This window comes from Lactuca serriola, chromosome 8 (assembly GCF_051521515.1).
Source record: "Lactuca serriola cultivar US96UC23 chromosome 8, Lser_US96UC23_V15, whole genome shotgun sequence".
NCBI lineage: Eukaryota > Viridiplantae > Streptophyta > Magnoliopsida > Asterales > Asteraceae > Lactuca > Lactuca serriola.
This window is the reverse complement of record NC_136415.1, coordinates 160,603,804-160,613,426: the sequence shown is the minus strand read 5'-3', so window position 1 is coordinate 160,613,426 and position 9,623 is coordinate 160,603,804.

Here is a 9,623-nt window from a genome sequence, read left to right as displayed (position 1 = left end):
GAACGTCGAAAACGGAGTTCGTATGAAGAAGATATGAATTTTCTAAGTTTATTAAATAATTAATATATAAATCTAATTATTAAATCCGATATTATCCGAAGGGGAGTCACCGGACTGATCTGAAATACGCCCAGCGTAAGGCTGTACGGCTAGCGTACAGCGAAGCATGACGCGACTCGCACTCGAGTTCTTTGGATACGTAAGCAGTGACGAACTTCCGAGGCGTACGCCCCGCGTAGAGCATTACGCCCAACGTAATGCGAGGCCTCAGCCTCCTATAAAAGGCATGCGAGGGCAGCCGAGATATTTTGCTGCATTCCTTCTTTGTCTCGCATTTTCGCCTCGTTTTGCGTGCCATTTATACCTCGAAGCCCTGGTATTATTCCCGATCCCCGAAGCAAGTCCCGAAGCCCCAAAGATCCCGAGAATTGCGATTCCCGAGCCGAAGCTCTGCTCGCAAGGAGTCCGATTTTTGTGAAGATCTTCAAGATCTATCGAAGAATACTGCATCTACAAGTCGTAGTGTTGTCCGATGATCTTCTGATCAGGTGAGTGTGTAGTTAGTTTCTTCTAACGCATAATTACGAAGTATTCTTCGTAATTATGTTTTTGGGAGACATTTAGTCTTCTGATCATCTTCTGATCTTCCAGACATTTAGTCTCAGAAAAAACGAACAACATCTAAATGTTGTTGGGAGAGGACGATGGCTTCGGTTTTTTATTTTCATATTCATTGAATTTTAGGATACCGACCCACAAGTTTATAGCTTTTATTAATTTTAGTCTAATGGAAGAAAGTGATTTAACAATAAGTTTAATTGAAAATTTTAATGGTGTTAGCCTAGCGATGATGTATTACTAAACCATAGGAACTATTGGCATCAATATTTTTTAAAAATATAGCTAAATATATAGATGTGACACACCGTAGACACCAAAACTGCTACTAATCTTAACTTTATTAAATATCACTTGTAAAAGTCTTTATATTTTGACTTATTGATAAAAAAGTTATCAATGATGTTCATTTTTTTTTCAATTTAACCATTGAAGCTAATAAATACTTGTAAAATATCCCTTACACCTTGTGTTTTTAAGAGTTAAATTCCAATATATATATATATATATATATATATATATATATATGTATATATATATATATATATATATATATAAAAATTTGGATGATATTTTTGTTAATAAGGTTAAAAGTTTAAAAACATTTCTGGAGATTTTATATATGTATATATATATATATATATATATATATATATATATATATATATATACTAAATTTATTTAAAGAAAACTTGTATTTATTTATTAAAAAACATAAAGGTGATAATTTATATATCATTTTTTGATTTTTTTTTGTGATTCTCTTTAATAGATATCATTATACAATAATAAAGATGTTGTATATTTCCTATTTAACTTAAACGGACTTTGTTACAGAGAAATAAGAATCGTGTTTAGATGGTGATGATGATATGTCCATGTAACGCCTGTGTTTCTGGGCTTGCCATTTTTGGCAATGTAATAGTCTTGGTTAACCTTTGAAACTCATTTTGAAATAATAAGAACGTATTATTTGAGTATTATGTGTTTTGTGCTTAATTGCTTAATTATGTGATTGATTAATTAAGAATAAAAATAAGTGTCAAAATTTAAGTGTAAAATGAACTCTATATCTTTACATAAAGTTGTAGTGGCCGAAATGAGGTTGCCGAATATATAAAGAACGCCCAAATCTTACTTCGTATGAGGAAGTTATGATTTTCTGAAGTTTCGACTTAGCAGTATCCAGCCCGAATACTCGATTTGAGATCGAGCGGTCCTTAGCCGAAACAATCTAAACGAGAATTGAAGATCTCGTTAGTAGTAGCGAAGAGATAAAAGGATAGGCGAGAACAGACGTCGGATAAAGAAGTTATGAATTTATAACGAACTTTTCCTGTCCCGGCGTACTAAAAATAAATAATAAAAATAAAATTCAAAATTTGCCGATGGAGTCTAAACGAAAGCCGTAGAGCGTAGTCTCACCTACGTGTGGATATAAAGAACGTCGAAAACGGAGTTCGTATGAAGAAGATATGAATTTTCTAAGTATATTAAATAATTAATACATAAATTTAATTATTAAATCCGATATTATCCGAAGGGGAGTCACCGGACAGATCCGAACTTCGCCCAGCATAAGGATGTACGCCCAACGTACAACGAAGCATGACGCGACTCGCACTCGAGTTCTTCGGATACGTAAGCAGTGACGAACTTCCGAGGCGTACGCTCCGCGTAGAGCATTACGCCCAACGTAATGCGAGGCCTCAGCCAAATATAAAAGGCATGCGAGGGCAGCTGAGATCTTTTGCTCCATTCCTTCTTTGTCTCGCATTTTCGCCTTGTTTTGCATGCCTTTTATACCTCGAAGCCCCGGTATTATTCCCGATCCCCGAAGCAAGTCCCGAAGCCCCAAAGATCCCGAGAATTGCGATTCCCGAGCCGAAGCTCTGCCCGCAAGGAGTCCGATTTTTGTGAAGATCTTCAAGATCTATCGAAGAATACTGCTTCTACAAGTCGTAGTGCCGTCCGATGATCTTCTGATCAGGTGTGTGTGTGTAGTTAGTTTCTTCTAACGCATAATTACGAAGTATTCTTCGTAATTATGTTAACTTTATTAAATATCACTTGTAAAAGTCTTTATATTTTGACTTATTGATAAAAAAGTTATCAATGATGTTCATTTTTTTTTTCAATTTAACCATTGAAGCTAATAAATACTTGTAAAATATCCCTTACACCTTGTGTTTTTAAGAGTTAAATTGCAATATATATATATATATATATATATATATATATATATATATATATATATATATATAAATTTGGATGATATTTTTGTGAATAAGGTTAAAAGTTTAAAAACTTTTCTTGAGATTTTATATATATATATATATATATATATATATATATATATATATATATATATATATATATATACTAAATTTATTTAAAGAAAACTTGTACTTATTTATTAAAAAACATAAAGGTGATAATTTATATATCATTTTTTGATTTTTTTTTTTTGTGATTCTCTTTAATAGATATCATTATACAATAATAAAGATGTTGTATATTTCCTATTTAACTTAAACGGACTTTGTTACGGAGAAATAAGGATGGTGTTTAGATGGTGATGATGATATGTCCATGTAACGCCTGTGTTTCTAGGCTTTCCATTTTTGGCACTGTAATAGTATAGGTTTACTTTTGAAACTCATTTTGAAATAATAAGAACGTATTATTTGAGTATTATGTGTTTTGTGCTTAATTGTTTAATTATGTGATTGATTAATTAAGAAAAAAAATAAGTGTCAAAATTTAAGTGTAAAATGAACTCTATATCTTTACATAAAGTTGTAGTGGCCGAAACGAGGTTGCCGAATATATAAAGAACGCCCAAATCTTACTTCGTATGAGGAAGTTATGATTTTCTGAAGTTTCGACTTAGAAGTATGCAGCCCGAATACTCGATTTGAGATCGAGCGGTCCTTAGCCGAAACAATCTAAACGAGAATTGAAGATCTCGTTAGTAGTAGCGAAGCGATAATAAGATAGGCGAGAACGGACGTCGGATAAAGAAGTTATGAATTTACAACGAACTTTTCCTGTCCCGGCCTACTAAAAATAAATAATAAAAATAAAATTCAAAATTTGCCGACGGAGTCTAAACGAAAGCCGTAGAGCGTAGTCTCACCTACGTGTGGATATAAAGAACGTCGAAAACGGAGTTCGTATGAAGAAGATATGAATTTTCTAAGTTTATTAAATAATTAATATATAAATCTAATTATTAAATCCGATATTATCCGAAGGGGAGTCACCGGACTGATCTGAAATACGCCCAGCGTAAGGCTGTACGGCTAGCGTACAGCGAAGCATGACGCGACTCGCACTCGAGTTCTTTGGATACGTAAGCAGTGACGAACTTCCGAGGCGTACGCCCCGCGTAGAGCATTACGCCCAACGTAATGCGAGGCCTCAGCCTCCTATAAAAGGCATGCGAGGGCAGCCGAGATATTTTGCTGCATTCCTTCTTTGTCTCGCATTTTCGCCTCGTTTTGCGTGCCATTTATACCTCGAAGCCCTGGTATTATTCCCGATCCCCGAAGCAAGTCCCGAAGCCCCAAAGATCCCGAGAATTGCGATTCCCGAGCCGAAGCTCTGCTCGCAAGGAGTCCGATTTTTGTGAAGATCTTCAAGATCTATCGAAGAATACTGCATCTACAAGTCGTAGTGTTGTCCGATGATCTTCTGATCAGGTGAGTGTGTAGTTAGTTTCTTCTAACGCATAATTACGAAGTATTCTTCGTAATTATGTTTTTGGGAGACATTTAGTCTTCTGATCATCTTCTGATCTTCCAGACATTTAGTCTCAGAAAAAACGAACAACATCTAAATGTTGTTGGGAGAGGACGATGGCTTCGGTTTTTTATTTTCATATTCATTGAATTTTAGGATACCGACCCACAAGTTTATAGCTTTTATTAATTTTAGTCTAATGGAAGAAAGTGATTTAACAATAAGTTTAATTGAAAATTTTAATGGTGTTAGCCTAGCGATGATGTATTACTAAACCATAGGAACTATTGGCATCAATATTTTTTAAAAATATAGCTAAATATATAGATGTGACACACCGTAGACACCAAAACTGCTACTAATCTTAACTTTATTAAATATCACTTGTAAAAGTCTTTATATTTTGACTTATTGATAAAAAAGTTATCAATGATGTTCATTTTTTTTTCAATTTAACCATTGAAGCTAATAAATACTTGTAAAATATCCCTTACACCTTGTGTTTTTAAGAGTTAAATTCCAATATATATATATATATATATATATATATATATATATATATATATGTATATATATATATATATATAAAAATTTGGATGATATTTTTGTTAATAAGGTTAAAAGTTTAAAAACATTTCTGGAGATTTTATATATGTATATATATATATATATATATATATATATATATATATATATATATATATATACTAAATTTATTTAAAGAAAACTTGTATTTATTTATTAAAAAACATAAAGGTGATAATTTATATATCATTTTTTGATTTTTTTTTGTGATTCTCTTTAATAGATATCATTATACAATAATAAAGATGTTGTATATTTCCTATTTAACTTAAACGGACTTTGTTACAGAGAAATAAGAATCGTGTTTAGATGGTGATGATGATATGTCCATGTAACGCCTGTGTTTCTGGGCTTGCCATTTTTGGCAATGTAATAGTCTTGGTTAACCTTTGAAACTCATTTTGAAATAATAAGAACGTATTATTTGAGTATTATGTGTTTTGTGCTTAATTGCTTAATTATGTGATTGATTAATTAAGAATAAAAATAAGTGTCAAAATTTAAGTGTAAAATGAACTCTATATCTTTACATAAAGTTGTAGTGGCCGAAATGAGGTTGCCGAATATATAAAGAACGCCCAAATCTTACTTCGTATGAGGAAGTTATGATTTTCTGAAGTTTCGACTTAGCAGTATCCAGCCCGAATACTCGATTTGAGATCGAGCGGTCCTTAGCCGAAACAATCTAAACGAGAATTGAAGATCTCGTTAGTAGTAGCGAAGAGATAAAAGGATAGGCGAGAACGGACGTCGGATAAAGAAGTTATGAATTTATAACGAACTTTTCCTGTCCCGGCGTACTAAAAATAAATAATAAAAATAAAATTCAAAATTTGCCAATGGAGTCTAAACGAAAGCCGTAGAGCGTAGTCTCACCTACGTGTGGATATAAAGAACGTCGAAAACGGAGTTCGTATGAAGAAGATATGAATTTTCTAAGTATATTAAATAATTAATACATAAATTTAATTATTAAATCCGATATTATCCGAAGGGGAGTCACCGGACAGATCCGAACTTCGCCCAGCATAAGGATGTACGCCCAACGTACAACGAAGCATGACGCGACTCGCACTCGAGTTCTTCGGATACGTAAGCAGTGACGAACTTCCGAGGCGTACGCTCCGCGTAGAGCATTACGCCCAACGTAATGCGAGGCCTCAGCCAAATATAAAAGGCATGCGAGGGCAGCTGAGATCTTTTGCTCCATTCCTTCTTTGTCTCGCATTTTCGCCTCGTTTTGCGTGCCTTTTATACCTCGAAGCCCCGGTATTATTCCCGATCCCCGAAGCAAGTCCCGAAGCCCCAAAGATCCCGAGAATTGCGATTCCCGAGCCGAAGCTCTGCCCGCAAGGAGTCCGATTTTTGTGAAGATCTTCAAGATCTATCGAAGAATACTGCTTCTACAAGTCGTAGTGCCGTCCGATGATCTTCTGATCAGGTGTGTGTGTAGTTAGTTTCTTCTAACGCATAATTACGAAGTATTCTTCGTAATTATGTTAACTTTATTAAATATCACTTGTAAAAGTCTTTATATTTTGACTTATTGATAAAAAAGTTATCAATGATGTTCATTTTTTTTTTCAATTTAACCATTGAAGCTAATAAATACTTGTAAAATATCCCTTACACCTTGTGTTTTTAAGAGTTAAATTGCAATATATATATATATATATATATATATATATATATATATATATATAACTTTGGATGATATTTTTGTTAATAAGGTTAAAAGTTTAAAAACTTTTCTGGAGATTATATATATATATATATATATATATATATATATATCTATATATATATATATATATATACTAAATTTATTTAAAGAAAACTTGTATTTATTTATTAAAAAACATAAAGGTGATAATTTAGAAATCATTTTTTGATTTTTTTTTTGTGATTCTCTTTAATAGATATCATTATACAATAATAAAGATGCTGTATATTTCCTATTTAACTTAAACGGACTTTGTTACGGAGAAATAAGGATGGTGTGTAATGGTGATGATGATATGTCCATGTAACGCCTGTGTTTCTGGGCTTGCCATTTTTGACAATGTAATAGTCTTGTTAACCTTTGAAACTCATTTTGAAATAATAAGAACGTATTATTTGAGTATTATGTGTTTTGTGCTTAATTGCTTAATTATGTGATTGATTAATTACGAATAAAAATAAGTGTCAAAATTTAAGTGTAAAATGAACTGTATATCTTTACATAAAGTTGTAGTGGCTGAAACGAGGTTTCGGAATATATAAAGAACGCCCAAAATCTTACTTCGTATGAGTAAGTTATGATTTTCTGAAGTTTCGACTTAGCAGTATGCAGCCCGAATACTCGATTTGAGATCGAGCGGTCCTTAGTCGAAACAATCTAAACGAGAATTGAAGATCTCGTTAGTAGTAGCGAAGCGATAAAAAGATAGGCGAGAACGGACGTCGGATAAAGAATTTAGGAATTTATAATGAAGTTTTCCTGTCCCGGCCTACTAAAAATAAATAATAAAAATAAAATTCAAAATTTGCCGACGGAGTCTAAACGAAAGCCGTAGAGCGTAGTCTCACCTACGTGTGGATATAAAGAACGTCGAAAACGGAGTTCGTATGAAGAAGATATGATTTTCTAAGTTTATTAAATAATTAATATATAAATTTAATTATTAAATCCGATATTATCTGAAGGGGAGTCACCGGACTGATCCGAACTACGCCCAGCGTACAGCGAAACATGACGCGACTCGCACTCGAGTTCTTAGGATTCGTAAGCAGTGACGAACTTCCGAGGCGTACGCCCCGCGTAGAGCATTACGCCCAACGTAATGCGAGGCCTCAGCCTCCAATAAAAGGCATGCGAGGGCAGCCGAGATCTTTTGCTCCATTCCTTCTTTGTCTCGCATTTTCGCCTCGTTTTGAGTGCCATTTATACCTCGAAGACCTGGTATTATTCCCGATCCCTGAAGCAAGTCCCGAAGCCCCAAAGATCCCGAGAATTGCGATTCCCGAGCCGAAGCTCTGCCCGCAAGGAGTTCGATTTTTGTAAAGATCTTCAAGATCTATCGAAGAATACTGCATCTACAAGTCGTAGTGTTGTCCGATGATCTTCTGATCAGGTGAGTGTGTAGTTAGTTTCTTCTAACGCATAATTACGAAGTATTCTTCGTAATTATGTTTTTGGGAGACATTTAGTCTTCTGATCATCTTCTGATCTTCCAGACATTTAGTCTCAGAAAAAACGAACAACATCTAAATGTTTTTGGGAGAGGACGATGGCTTCGGTTTTTTATTTTCATATTCATTGAATTTTAGGATACCGACCCACAAGTTTATAGCTTTTATTAATTTTAGTCCAATGGAAGAAAGTGATTTAACAATAAGTTTAATTGAAAATTTTAATGGTGTTAGCCTAGCGATGATGTATTACTAAACCATAGGAACTATTGGCATCAATATTTTTTAAAAATATAGCTAAACATATAGATGTGACACACCGTAGACACCAAAACTGCTACTAATCTTAACTTTATTAAATATCACTTGTAAAAGTCTTTATATTTTGACTTAGTGATAAAAAAGTTATCAATGATGTTCATTTTTTTTTTCAATTTAACCATTGAAGCTAATAAATACTTGTAAAATATCCCTTACACCTTGTGTTTTTAAGAGTTAAATTGCAATACATATATATATATATATATATATATATATATATATATATAAATTTGGATGATATTTTTGTTAATAAGGTTAAAAGTTTAAAAACTTTTCTGGAGATTTTATATATATATATATATATATATATATATATATATATATATACTAAATTTATTTAAAGAAAACTTGTATTTATTTATTAAAAAACATAAAGGTGATAATTTATATATCATTTTTTGATTTTTTTTTTGTGATTCTCTTTAATAGATATCATTATACAATAATAAAGATGTTGTATATTTCCTATTTAACTTAAACGGACTTTGTTACGGAGAAATAAGAATGGTGTTTAGATGGTGATGATGATATGTCCATGTAACGCCTGTGTTTCTGGGCTTGCCATTTTTGGCAATGTAATAGTCTTGGTTAACCTTTGAAACTCATTTTGAAATAATAAGAACGTATTATTTGAGTATTATGTGTTTTGTGCTTAATTGCTTAATTATGTGATTGATTAATTAAGAATAAAAATAAGTGTCAAAATTTAAGTGTAAAATGAACTCTATATCTTTACATAAAGTTGTAGTGGCCGAAATGAGGTTGCCGAATATATAAAGAACGCCCAAATCTTACTTCGTATGAGGAAGTTATAATTTTCTGAAGTTTCGACTTAGCAGTATGCAGCCCGAATACTCGATTTGAGATCGAGCGGTCCTTAGCCGAAACAATCTAAACGAGAATTGAAGATCTCGTTAGTAGTAGCGAAGAGATAAAAAGATAGGCGAGAACGGACGTCGGATAAAGAAGTTGTGAATTTATAACGAACTTTTCCTGTCCCGGCGTACTAAAAATAAATAATAAAAATAAAATTCAAAATTTGCCGACGGAGTCTAAACGAAAGCCGTAGAGCGTAGTCTCACCTACGTGTGGATATAAAGAACGTCGAAAACGGAGTTCGTATGAAGAAGATATGAATTTTCTAAGTATATTAAATAATTAATATATAAATTTAATTATTA